Source organism: Aedes aegypti, chromosome 2 (genome assembly GCF_002204515.2).
Source record: "Aedes aegypti strain LVP_AGWG chromosome 2, AaegL5.0 Primary Assembly, whole genome shotgun sequence".
NCBI lineage: Eukaryota > Metazoa > Arthropoda > Insecta > Diptera > Culicidae > Aedes > Aedes aegypti.
Window position 1 is genome coordinate 163,617,580 of NC_035108.1, and position 14,634 is coordinate 163,632,213.

General features: G+C 36.9%; 1 long non-coding RNA gene across 1 annotated transcript; it reads right to left on the reverse strand.

Annotated features, from left to right (window-relative positions):
* Window positions 1–540: 540 nt before the first annotated feature.
* LOC110676178 lies at window positions 541–1,374 on the reverse strand. Its single transcript, XR_002500135.1, has 2 exons — window positions 1,246–1,374; window positions 541–1,189 (listed from the first exon to the last, which is right to left on the reverse strand). It is a non-coding gene; the product is annotated as an uncharacterized LOC110676178 (long non-coding RNA).
* Between the last annotated feature and the right edge of the window lie 13,260 nt (window positions 1,375–14,634).

The following is a 14,634-nucleotide window of genomic DNA, read 5'->3' on the forward strand; positions in this document are numbered from 1 at the left end:
ATAATTGAATTTAACATTTCCCCGGTGATTCAATTCAGTTCCTCTACACACTAATCCAGGTCAGCAAATGCACATACACGTTCCGGAATCCGAAACCCACAAGCCGAATCACTGGCGTCGCGCTCTCTCGCCAACAACCAACAAGCAATTGTGTTTCTAGCGTTTTGTTCGAACTGATTCTGATGGAACAGTGGTTTTCAAATCGTGCTCCCCGGAGCACTTGGTGTTTCGACACTTTTTCTTATATTCTTACGAATGATCTCAAGTTCTTATATAGGTGCTCCGCGCAACGATTCAACTTCAAAAAGTGCTCCGAGTTTGAAAACCCCTGCGATAGAACATATGAGCGTAACGTAAGGCACATCTCCCAGTGGGAGGAGGAAGCGAGCGACGCCACAGAACACCATGCAATTCGAGGGGGCCGTATGTTTATTCTCGATGAACGATGTCGAATCCCAAGAGCTGGTCGGTCACCACGCCACGCTACGAACAATCTAGTGGAGTTTTCGATTTTGATTTTAATTAAATAAAACACAGAGAAAAGGTTTCCGTCAGGTTTATGTTGCGCCATGGCTACGGTTTTGGTGTGTTTTTCGGGTTAATGAAAATTTTGATTGCCAGGTTGACCCTTTTCCTCTTTTACGGCAGTCGGATTGAAGATGCTTCGGACTGCATGGAGATTTTAAAGCATTAGAATATGAAAATCTAAAATACAATATCAAAGTCTATCAAACAATCTGTGTTAACTAAATCTGTTTGTACTTTGAAGAACAACAATTGACAATTTTGATATATTTCTATTGGATATGTGGAAAAAGGCAAAATAATCTTCTAAAGTGATTATTATATTTTTTAATGGAAATTGTATTCAACAAGCAATCCTAAATTATAAAATTTAGGATTGTTTCTTCTGAACAATGCAGATTAAAAAGCATTTCAAATTGTTTTTGTTTTCATTTTTTAATCCTCGGGGTACCCCTTCAATTGGTCGACCTCTTCGATCATTGCGGGCACTCTGATGGTTTGATACATCTGTTGTTAGCATTTCTCACTAGCCCTTGCCGACAAAAGCATCCGGATCGACAAACCATGATGCACATAAAATTTCGGTTCATATTAGTACATGTAAGGGGGCATGCGCTACCACAATCACGATATTCAGCATTGGGATCCGAACATTCAGTGAAATCTGGAAATGAAGATATTTAGGTTGTAATTTATTTGGAAAAATCATAGTTTTATCACCTTGGGAATCAGCAAGAACTAATTTTGAAATGAAAGCGGTGCAAACCAGAGCTATCAATAGAGTAAGCTTCATTTTTCTTGTCTGTTATGTTCACTGTCTCATTTGAAAATGATATATCGAGCTGAACTAACGATCATTTAAAGATGGTTCCAAGTTCCCGCAACATTTGTTCAAATAATGTTAATTCGGCGTTTGATGTCAGCATAAATATAAATGAAATTACCATTAAGACTTTGCGGAACAAGAATTTGATAAATGAATATTGGCAAATGACTTGTCGCAAACAGAAATTTTGTACAATACAGTTAGAAGAAAATACAGTTTTGTACATTTTAGAGCATGATTGAAAACACACGAGATTTAACCCACCAAGAACCATAGGAACCATTTATGTGAAGTTGACCATGCGTCTCCACCGTTCCATATCTTCTTCGAAGAGAACGATTAACCTTTACCCACGTCGCATATGTACCACAAAAACTCTGATATGTTCTACGAAAGTGACCTTATTGATTAAAACGTTTTATCTTTGAAAGGTGATCCAATCTTTTGACAGATGACATCAATAGTCGTGTAATAATATAACATGTTTGATTGTTTTCCCAATTTCTGAAAGTACTTGTTGGAAATAATAGAAAAAAGTTCATTTGCCGCTCTCATTTTAAGTTAAAATCCAAATTGAAATCGAGTATAATTGAATTTGCCGTGCTGTCACAGTTTGACCCAGTTCCATCCCGCTTGATATTGCTCCAACTCAAGTTGCTACGTATCACCATTCCATTTTTTTTCCCATGCTCAGGTTATCTATCTTCGAACAGAGCTCAAACAATCGTTCCGTAAGGAAAGTTATCCACCCACTTTCCCTACTTTCCGCCAGTCAGTTGATTGGCATGAAACGCCAATTCACGAATCACACTCCTACTTGATATTCAGGCGTGACATCCAAATGAGCCACAACTGAGCAGAATGGGCCAATGGCCTGCGGCACCTTCTGAGCTGAGTGATCTGAAATTGGGAGCGGGAAAGTTTCGACTCAGGAATCCGCTTCGGGCTTGTTCTTGGCTATGGGATGAATACCTACTCCATCCACTGGGCCACTTTCAGTTCATCTCAATTCCCTCAATAGGGCACTCTTCACTCAAATTTGCATTTCCAATCAAAGCTTATTTCGACGTAGATGGGAAACAGGGGCAAAATGCACTCCAGAGGTGAAATTGATTCAAAGTGGTTTCTCAGGACATTCTCAGACTAATTGAGATAGATTTTTTTTAAGAGATGCTTGTTGAAAACTTCAAAAATCGTATTTGGTTCACATATTTTCAATAAAAATTCACAAATGTTGTAACATAAACCCAAACAATCTCAAATTTTTATATCTCTTTCGTGAGATTTTTCACGCTTGCGTTGTAGCTCATTCAACTTAACAGCCAAATTATTATGCATTCGTTAGACTCGTGGGCTATTTTCACGGTTTTCCACGCCTAATGATTATCTCTGTTTTTTATGTTAGAAATATTACAAACCTTTGTAATGTTAACAAAACCAATGGATCTAGTATACCGATGGCTTTCATGATTGAATCATTTGTGACGGCATGAGCGTGCACTAGAGATTTTGCATCAAAATTGCATGCGTAAGATTTGCGAAGCAGGTCCTAGTGAGCTGTCGCGGGAGAACTTAAAGATTGAGATTTGAGTGTGAGCCTACCAACAGTAGTAACAGTTAAACGTCATTTAGCTATGAAAGTGCGTTTTATTCTAGTTACCCAGATCTGTCTTCGCAGTGGATTCCATTCGCAGTGACATTTTCCAATGGATTCGACAGTTGTCAAGGTTGATTTGCTCATCAATATTATAAGCGAACGTTCTTCGAATGCGAAGTAGGATTCATGCTTTTCAGGGGGTGGGGGGGGGTGCACGGTGTCTTTTTGGAGCAACTTTTTCACAAAAAAATAGATAAGTCTGAAATTTCGAACTAAAAATATTTAGACTTTGCTTTTTCATTTGCGACTAAAATGAAAAAAAAAAATCGGTCGGGGGGTCCAGAACACTTTTTTTGTGAAGCACACTGGGACATATCGTTCTTTTCGACGGCCAAAACCTGTAGTACTCTGATGCTCCCTAGAGGTTTCGACAAAGTATTTAAGAATAATTTGTTCTATACTTTGACTACTTTATACTATCGGAACGACGATTTGATCTGCATAAGTCAAAACTGAACTAGATCAGTTTTATCTTTTCACAGGACCATCTTCTGCAAAGTTGTTAAATGAGGCATTTTTGAAATTTCTTCTGAAGTCACTGACGTGGATGACGCCTTATGATACTTTTGTAAACACATAGTTATCCAATTCAATCGTTTATCAAGAGCTATACGCTGATGCGTTTTTCTTGTATTTCCATGATAAAGTGGTCACATTATAGCCAATACCGGAAATTATCTGTCATTTGAAATTTGCCTACCTTAAGGGACACATAAGCACAGTACCGTAAAACGGGGTAACTTTTATAGTACTTTCGAAGAAAACTTGAATACTTATGCATGTTGTTTCAAAGAATTATGATTTATATTTTTAAAACAATTACTGGCATCCTAGCTATCGGTTGCAGTAGATAGATTGCCAAAAGATTTATTTTGAATGGATATATAATTTTTCATATCGAAAGTCGGTTTTCTGTTTTAGGATTTACTTTGATAATGGAGTATAAATAGAACAAAACTTAACAAATAACGTAAAATTTATAGAATTTTATATATTTATAGGCGTTTTACGTTATATATAAATTTCTGACTAAGATTACAAAAATGGTCCCAGTTCGTGACTAGGCTGTCAAAGATAAGTGACCAACTATTCAAAACTACATCAAATAGTGTTCGTAAAACAGATTGTTTGTAAGCGTTTCGAAAATTCTTTAGTTTTTGTGTTTTTTTTTTTTCACTCAGGCCCGTATATGCCTGACAGAACAAATAAATCTACGTTCCTAGAAGTATAAATCAGTTTTAAAGTATGCGTCATATTTTCACTTAAAATATTGATATGGCAAATCATTTTTTCACATTTATGTGTACGTTATACACCTAACAAAATTCAATTTGGAATTTGTCTTTGTAAAAGTATGTGAAACGCAATTTATTTCCATGTCTATACAAAACTGAATGATTTAGGAAAAAACACCTTAAAAATTCCATCTCGTTTCGAATAGAAAAATGAAGGACTTGTATAGATTTATCGTAGAATCTCAAAACTAGGGATGTTTTCTAGAGCAACGACACGAATTTAGGCTATCATAGCTGTATATTCACTAATTTTTATCGTTCATAAAAAAATATCGTTACTTACTATGTATGTATGAATTATACTCGTCCTCATTTGAATTTTGACAGTCTTTCCAAACGAACACCGCTCACGTTGGTTCAGTCGGTTTCGTACTCTCCTTTTACTCTGCCCTCGTGTGCAAACCGAAACACGCGAACCTGAACCTAAACCCAAACATGCGTAAAGTGAACTTCGGTTCAAACGCCGGTTCGAAAACCGGTCCATTTGTACCTCGATTGCAACCGCGGTTGAAATTTTGGTGCAAATCTCTTCGGTTGCATCCGAGACTCAGAACGATGACACAAATCGGACAGACAGAAAATAGTAGAAATCCACGCTTATCACTTTCCACTTACCGTATCTTGTTGTATGATAAAGTAAAATCTTTGGTTTATTCATAAAGTTACCGCTAAATGTCACCTTATATATTGATCTTAGTTGATCTGGTTAAATGAACCATATATTCAAGCCTCAAGGGTCTTGCGATTTGTCCCAAGAAGTTCCATTTATGATCGTAGAAATTTATCCGCGTGGATTATAACCGTTCTCTGTCTGTCTGATTTGTGTCATTCTTTGAATTAAAGCTTAAACAGAAGTACACATGTATCGGGTTGGGCGTGGTACACTGGTACATAGACGAAGCACGTTTGCGGTTCAACACAAGTTGCAAGGTTCAAACCAAAGTTTAAAATGTTCATGGGAAGACTGGTCCATGATTGACAAGGTTTTGCCAGATGTAACAAGCTCGATAAAAAAAAACAGCAGCAGTTGAGAGCCCCAAAGAGAGAGCGATGGTTAAACCAGTTTCTCCCGTATCTTATTATCCCCCGATCTAATCAGAGCCGTAGCGGAAGACGATAAACAGACTCTCATGATGTGCTGCAGATCATGATTGTTGCATAGAGTGCATAGCAATAATTGATCAAATTTACTCATTTTTCTGTTTGTTTTATGAACTAAGTGCAAAGTGTTCATTTTAACATTTCAAAAGTTTGCTTTTGTCTTCTGTTATCAACATCGTATCCATTTTGACACCAGTTCCCTACGCGGAATTTCCAGCAGTGTTGACGTCGAAACTAAACAAAATTTGAAAATCCAAAACGACGCAGAATTTGTCGAAACGTAATGAATTTGTTTTCTCATAGAACATACCTCTTCTTCTTTCTGGCGTTACGTCCCCACTGGGACAGAGCCTGCTTCTCAGCTTAGTGTTCTTATGAGCACTTCCACAGTTATTAACTGAGAGCTTACTATGCCAATGACCATTTTTGCATGTGTATATCGTGTGGCAGGTACGAAGATACTCTATGCCCTGGGAAGTCGAGAAAATTTCCAACCCGAAAAGATCCTCGACCGGTGGGATTCGAACCCACGACCCTCAGCTTGGTCTTGCTGAATAGCTGCGCGTTTACCGCTACGGCTATCTGGGCCCCTATAGAACATACCTACTTTTCGCAATTTAAAATTTGTTGTTTATTTTGTTCCTGACTTCAATGTCATTCCTCAAGAAAAAAAAAAAGTTTGATGTTTTCAACTGCCATGTGATATTATGACCTCGTGGAGTTGTGATGGCACTTTTATTTTTGATGGAATTTTCCTCTCTTGTGTTTTGTGCCACATCTTCCTCGCTCAGTTTTTGTTGCTTCTCTTCTTAGCATTTCTCGCTGAACATTACACTACAGGACCTATGAACAAATGAGAGATTCTCTCCTCTCTCGTACTCTTTCGATTATAACAGTGGAATATTAAAGATTTTGGGAAGTTTTTCACTATAGATCGAATGGCAATTTCTTTGACTAGCGTTTCATACAAAAAACGCAACAGAAATTAACCTCTTCTTGACTCAGTTATTGATGAAATAGAAAGTAAACAAAGAGAGCCTCTCAAAGTTAGATAGGTCCTTTAGAAACGTTGTGCGAGATTTGTTCGCTCCCTCACAAAAAAAGCACATGCAGCACCCTGCTCTAGAACAAACTCTACCGAATTATGTTGATGATAATACTCCATCAAACCTGCATCTTTTGAATAAAATCGGTTTTGAACATTAACCAGTGGTTGCTTCTCCAATATTGCATGTTCAACTATATCTTATACAAGGACCCAATATGATAACTGTAGGTTTAGCTAAGTTTTAATGCAATGGATTTTTTCTATTTTTAGGTAGGAATGAGTGCCTGCTACGTCTACAGCTTGAGCTTGATCTTGATTGGCCGCCCGTGGTTGCTACTCCAGTATCGCCAGATCAGCTGCACTTACACAAAGAACCAACCACATGACTGATTGGGATTAACAGACACCCTCAATGTATAAGTGCTGGTGATCTTCTATTTTTAGGCAACAATGGTGCCTGCCACGTCAGAATGCTGACCAATGAGGGAAAGGGGAAGGAGTTGATTATGCATTCAACTGGCTCCCACGGTAGACCGTATATACCACTGCATCTACGCCAGTTCATGCGGGAAGGGTGAAGGAGGAGGGTAATTTTTATGGCAGAGAGGCTTGCTGGTTTGGTTAGCAGACTGCCATTATATCAGGCGTAAAGGAAGGCATGCTATAATGATGAACGAATGGAAGCGTAGGGAAACGGTTTATTTCTGTCCGTCTCGGGTACTAGCAAATGCTATGAACTGTGATAGATAACATCAACTGTGATATATTAAGAGTGGTAGATAGAAGCAAGTGAAAGATACAACTACAAAGTACGAGGAAAGGGACGGGCCTGGGATTGAACCCATGACCTTCTTCTTGTGAAGCAGAAGCGGTATCCATTAGAGCACCAACCCCGTCTCGGAATGAGTGCACGCTACGTCTACAAATAATAAAGTATTTGCAGTATTTGATCTGCAGTGGGCATATGGAATGAAAAAAGTAAGTAACTCTGGAGAAATTATTGAAAGAATAATCGGATGATTTTAACAAGAAATCTCTGGAAAAACATATGGAGTAATCCTTGTATACAATATTGAAGACATCCAAAGAAATTTTTGTAAGAATTCCTTCTTAATACATTGCAAGAAGTTTTAGAGGAATCCCAAGAGAACACCTGACAAAAATGTTGTATGATTCCCTGGAGTGGTTATTAAAGGATTCTATCTCAGGATTTTTTTTTAGGTATCCCTAAGGTAATCACTGAATTAAATTCCGAAACATTAGATAATGAGCACAATAAAATAAGAATTTGGTATGATCTTGAGAGTTTTCCAGGAAGCATTCCTGGAACCATACGTGGATGATTCTATATGATTATGTCTGATGATATCTCCGATCGAGCTCTGAAAGACCTTGTGTAGAATAACCGAGGTGAACATCTGCAATTATCCTTGGAAGTACTTCTGGAAGGATATCTGGAGAAACTGCTAGAAGTTTTCATGAGAAAATTTTGAAGAATTTCCTTTGAACCCGTTTAAGATTTTTTTGAAAGAATAACTTAGGATTTCCCTTTAAACCTTACTACAAGCTCTGAAGTTACGTCTTCGGATTTTGAAGGAATTACATTATGGTATAGCTGAAATTTTCTCAGGACGATTTTCTGGTGCCTCTTTAGAATGCTAAAACATTTAAAGATTTATCTGGAGTATATCCACTAAGAATTCTCTGACCTCTTAGAGAAATCATTCTTTTCTTGATTTGGTGGAATCCTTGTGAGGTTTCTAAAGGAATTTCTATAGAATCCTTGTTAAGTAAATACTAAGAGAAAAATGGTTGGAGGTGATTTCTGGAGGATTCTGGTTCAATCTTCAAAGAATATTTTTGTGCGATTCATTTGGTATTAACGGGAGACAACTGCATGAGAATTCCTGAGTATTTTTTTATCGTTCAAGTGCATGCAGGGTAACATGAATTAGGTATTTTCTTAGATCCTCTGAAAACCCTGTTAAACCATTGCAATGGAAAATTCTTCAGAAAGTTTCTGCACTTTCTGAATTTTCAACAGTTTTTTTCCACAAGGGTTCTCTCTCAAAAATGCTCGAGATTTCTATAACGAGTATCCATGAATTTGTTTCATCATTTCACCAAGATTGATCATTAGAATTTTATCAGTTCCAACTTGTTGGGATTACTATTGATACCTATTCTATCGAAAAATATTCATTTTCAGATTTTTTATTTTAATTCTATAGAATTGCATGTCATGTCAAAGGTAAGTATGGATCTCCCTTAACATCAAATGATTTCAAACGTAGTTATCTTCCCAAGTAATCAAATGGGACTTTATTTTACCTTGCGTGCTAATAAAGAGCTACTATAAAGCTGACGTACCCTGCATTGGCCTTATAAAAGCCCTATAAATCCATAGAGGAGAATCATCTGACTAGTGGTTACTTGTTTTACGACTTATATCATAACCTCCTCCTTACCCTTTAATGTTCGACGTGGCCCATGAATATTTTGTAGAAAGTTTGATGAATGGATATTTGGAAATTAACTTCAAACATAAATAGTTGAGTAACTGCTTTAAATTTTTATTTATGTACAGCCAACTCTCTATAATTCGATATTGAAGGGACCATTGAGTTAGGGAGGTATCGAGTTACAAAACAACACTAAACCAGTGCAACTGCAATCAAAGGGACCATTGAGTTGGCCATGCTTTTACTATGGTTCTTTAACTCGATATCGAGATATGGAATATCGAGTAAGGGAGAGGTGACTGTATAAAGATCGAAATTTGGTGAAATTTCATGTTTTTTCATGAATTGCCAAAAAATCTACCGAGATTTATCAGTTTTGCTAAGCGAAACCCAATTATAAAACTAAAATGGATTCCGTGGAGTTTCGCTTTTTTTGTTGTTGACGGAATCGTTCGAAATATCACATACTTACCCTTATTTCTTAGTTCTCACATCAAACCGACTCAAAAAATGACTCTTTCCAAGGTGAGTTAAAATGCCCGAAAGAAGAGGAATATTACAATAATAAAGCTTCGTGCCACCTCAGGCAATTGGCGTGCTGATGTAGATGGTGTGAGATTCCCGTACGTGGGACACTGCTTCAAGTGGGGTGATACAGAGTTGAAGCTTTTCCGTCATTTCACGAATCTTGGATGGCATCATCAACAGCGCACAGTTGCCGCACCCCTTTCAAATATTGGTCATAAGTAAAAATTTCACTTAAATCGTCAGCACTATATCATTAACAAAAAATGATTGTTGAAGGCATTTTGAAAGAAATGATTAATGATATAAAACTGATATGAATTAATGATATAAAACCCTGAAATACTTGAAGTCATAAAAGGTCAATTTAAGGTGAGACTTCAAAAGTTCACAGGTACTTCATGTTTACACCAATCACTTAAAAATTTTGGGGGATTACTATTACATGCCAAAGGAAGTCAAAATAATGTCAGTGTAAATATTTGCAAGCTTCATTTTTATTTACTTTGGGTCAGCTTTGGGTCACTGTGCAGCGAAAACGTCAACCCAGCATCCCAAGGAACCATCCATCCATCCAACTCGTGATACGTATCAAGTGTTCATTCCCACAAAGCTGCTTATGCGAGTCGAGATGAGTTTATGGATGCGAATCATCGTGGAAAAAGGTGGAAATGTGAATCTTGGGAATGAGGTGATGAGGAATTTGAGAAAAGCCGATTTTGGCTTACAGGTTGGTTTGTGCTTTGCTCATCAGTTTGACGATAACGATAGGTGAAAATGGAAATGTTTTGGCTGGGTTAGCTAATATACTTACTCTTGAGGAAATTATAAGTAGGGAAGGTTCTGGGCATACCTGGAAAGATACGAGAAAAGACTTTGCTTAGAAAATTCACTATGTAAGGAGTCGTGAGTGGTCGCGCACCTTTAGAAACAACCATTTGAAATGAAAAAAAAAAACTTTCACAAATTACATACCATTATAACCCAGTAGTTCCATGATTCCTCGAACAAATATAAATAATTTTGCAAAAAAAAAACAGTTAAACACAAGAATGGAAATAATTTGAACATTTTTGTTGTATATAATGTGATCGTGCATTACTCTACCTATATTATTTGGACAACGTCTATCTCATTTAGTTATATCCTAATTAAGTGAGTTTAGATTTAATATATCCCTTTTGATTTACTTCCCATGTTGTGACAAATGTATGGAATTACCGTTTGTGTATACCGTTTCGTCTCAAATTTCGAACAGACCCATATTCCGAACACTCGTGCTTTGTATGAAGGTTTCGTTGAAATAGGTACCAATGTCAACAAATTTCCAGAAAAGGACGTTTATTTGCATCTCAAATTTATTTTCAATATGGTTATTCAAACTTCAGGAGTTGTAACGATTCTGTAGATCAATTAATTAGATCAATCAATCAACTTAGATCAATTAATTTGCGAAATCATGAATTCAATTGCTTTGCTTCACTTTGTTCGGAATTGGAATCAAAGTGTCCGGAGTACAAAACGAAGTAAGCACAATGTTTGGCATTTGAAGCGAAATGTTGTCCCGTACTTTTGAATAAAAGTAACAGTAAAACAAGTTCAATCATTATTTTTATTAACACATCCAATAGTTAACAATTTGAATTTGCAGAGATGAAAAGTTTCAAAAATTTTGGCTGACTGATGCTCATAATATGCATTTGATGTGTTCAAAATATGAATCAAATTGGTAGGCTTTTTTTACATGAAGCAATCAGAAAGCAGCAGATTTGAATCATAATACTATGGATTATGGAAAACTTGCCCCACAGATATTCCAGGATGGCAAAAAGATCCAATCATTTTATATTTTCTTTCGAGAGCTGAAAGCATTTGTTGAACGCAAAGCTGCGGTGGATTAAGTAGCAATGCAGTCGGAGCCAGCGATGTAACGCTAGGGTGGGTGTTGCTTTATCAGCGCTATAACGAATTGAATAATATAAAAAAAGTTTTACGTTCAACGCGATTGAATGTTGCCAAACATTGATTTAGAGAAAAAATGGTTTTGACCTTGATGTTTCAGAGTTTTGAGTCGAGCTCGGAGCACTTATTAGTTTGAAATGTTGATGATTATTTGTGTAATAAGAGACAGAAAAGTGAAAGTTAACCTCTTTTCGAAACAATCACTGATTGAGCAAGAAAGTGAGAAATCAAATTTGGTACGATATCAATAAATTTATACTTGATTTTATATCATTCAACAGATATGCGTGTTTCAACCCCAAACTTAAAGCCGTCTTTAGTATCGTGTATCGAACTCGACACGACACTGAAGACGGCCTTACAGTTGAGATCGAAATACGTGTATCTGTAGAAGAATACATACCGTTTTGATTCAAATCCCAGACAGCTTCTAATTCCGGACACTCTACTTCGTATGGGAAACATTTTAATCGAAATGTTTAAAAATATGCCGTCAAAAAGTTCCTTATTTCAAAAATGATTTTCATAAATATTTAACATAGCAATCCATGAATATTTACAATGTATAACTAGTTTTGACGTCTTTTTAACGGATAAGTGCGTTTAATTAATTATTCGACTATTCTAATTGTGTTTTTCAATAGCTGTCCGGAATTCAAATCAAAGTGTCCGGAAAATGAAGCAAGAGTGTGGCTGTGTCCGGAATAAAAATTATGAAGAGGCCGAACATTTTTATTGATTAAAGTGAATTAAAGATGTGGAATCCGAATCTTCACCCACCATTCGAGATTTAAGTGTTTGCATGGCCTGATTACGCTTAAGTTTTATAAAGAACGATTCAATTTATATGCGCTTCGATTAGTTGTATTCACTGAAGCCTTAAGTTCCCGTAATATGAATCAAAACAGTATTCTAGTGTAAATTAAATGCTATTGTATTAAATAAGATTTTATATTTCACTTAAGGCACGAATATTTAATAGAAACACAGATTTATCGATTGAATTAATAAACTCATTGTTAGATATTCAATAAAAAAGCGAATTTCTCCGAATTAAGCAACAAATAATAAAACGAAATCGACACAACACCTATTTATGCGTCCCATTGGTACCAAAATCACAAATAGTTCATTCACCCTAAGTCAAGGTAACGGTTTCGCTAGCTCGGATGCTCACGGTGACGTTGTAAAATTGTCCTCTGTGACTCGTCAGGATAAGCTCTACCGGTGTTTGACAAAGACCTCCCACAATTGCTACAAACTACGATTGTCTGTACCCGATAAAGCCAGCAGCCAAAGCTCTTGAGCCTGGTATTGGTTTTCAATCACAAAGAAATTGAAAACCCGATCCGCTTCGCCGGCTAGAATATGAATTGCGAAAGCTTGTGATACAATCTCTTTTGCTACGGAAAGTCTAATGGCCAACATCAATATTTCCCAATAATTAAATTATCTGAAACGGGGTCCCCAATTACCACTGAACTCTTCCAAAAATTAACCATTATCCCTTTCATTATGGAACGTAAACTCATTACCCACTTTGGAAAATTTCACATCCGATTTAACGGATTGAATGACACTGGTTAGCTATCAGCTTCGAATGGTGTCCCGAAGCAAGGGTAAGAATAGTGAAAAATTGACCTTTTCTGTGAAGATTGCGATTAGAAAAGCACGCGAACTGACGGCCAGATTACAAAGTAATTTCACTGTCGTAAAGTGATCATTAAGGTTTGATGGTGGGCGAGCGAGATTACTGAATGTCATACTGCATGAGACAACGAATAATAGGTTGAAGGGAAAGCTTTGCCAAGACACGTATTGGATGGGTTCTTTGATGTCGGTCCGCTGAGTTGACGAATCACATTCTTACTATCAGTTTGCTCATCTTGGAAGGGGTTTCTCGTATTTGATGGGCTATATAAATTACTGAATGGTTCCATACGAGAGAGACGAGTGCAACTATGAATACCCCGTAGTTATTTTTGTACACGGAATTTTCGCTATTGATGTGATGACGAATATGCCCATATGTTCCAACTTAATGGAACTGAAATGCAATTGTGAATACATTACACGAAAACCATCTGATATTGTTCTGGATCAAAACTAGCGTATAACGGCTCACATTAAAAGCATATATGAGTAGATTTGAAACCATTAAAAACCCGAGCTTCAGACTGAAAGTCCTGATAGAGGTGATTACAGCAAAATTTCCTATTAGACGCTGTCACTCACTTCCCTACCACCTCATTTTTACTGCAGTTTTCAGTGGGATAAAGCTAATTTTCACAAATACGGTTATATTTTGAAGCAATGGTATTTTTTAGGATTAGGGGTTCAGTAGGGTTCCCATGGTATTTCCATAGTATTCTCACGGGACTCTTAAAGGATTCCTACGCTATTCCAATAGAAATGTAACAAGATTCCCATATGATTCCAATAGGATGTTCAAAGTTAGTCCACCATTTTTCTTCAGAATTTCCCATGGAATTTTCTAAGGATGCTTATAGAACAAACACGGGATTCCGATAGGATTTTCACATTTCCCCCAGTATTTCGCATAAAATTCACAGATAATTCAAGACAAACAAGTCAAAAGGCCTCAAGTCCAAAACGTAAACAAGTCGGGTTTCCACTGATTTTATTTTATTACTTATTTATTTAAAAAATCAATATCAACAGACTTCAAAAGTCGTAATGATAGAATGAACTAAAATTAAAATTAAAATTAAAAACATTTTAAAACTTAAATATACTATTCTGCGAAATGTGACACAAAATCAAATGATGCAGAAACTCGGTTGAAAACGCGCTGAATTCCACCAATCGCCATAATTATTTCGATGAAGCGGCATTCTCAACAAAACACTGTTACGCAGAGCTCGCAGTTGTACGTTTATATTGATCTGCTGTAGTATATAGCTGCAGTCTATTCGGCCTTGCAAGATGTCAGCAACCAGGAGAGCTCTTCACGTATCCTTACGAACTCCAAGCAGCTCCAGACCAATCAGCCGGCAACGATCCTCATAACTTGGCAGACGGAACGGGTCACTCCAAGGCAGTTTGCGCAAGGCGAATCGAAAAAACCCTCGTTGGACCGATTCAACTCTTTCAACGCCGTTGTTATAATATGGATTCCAAACGGGAGAACAATATTCCAGAATCAAGCGCACCAACGATCCTTACAGAGATTTCTGGCAATGAACATCGGAAAAGTGTTTTGTCATCCTAAA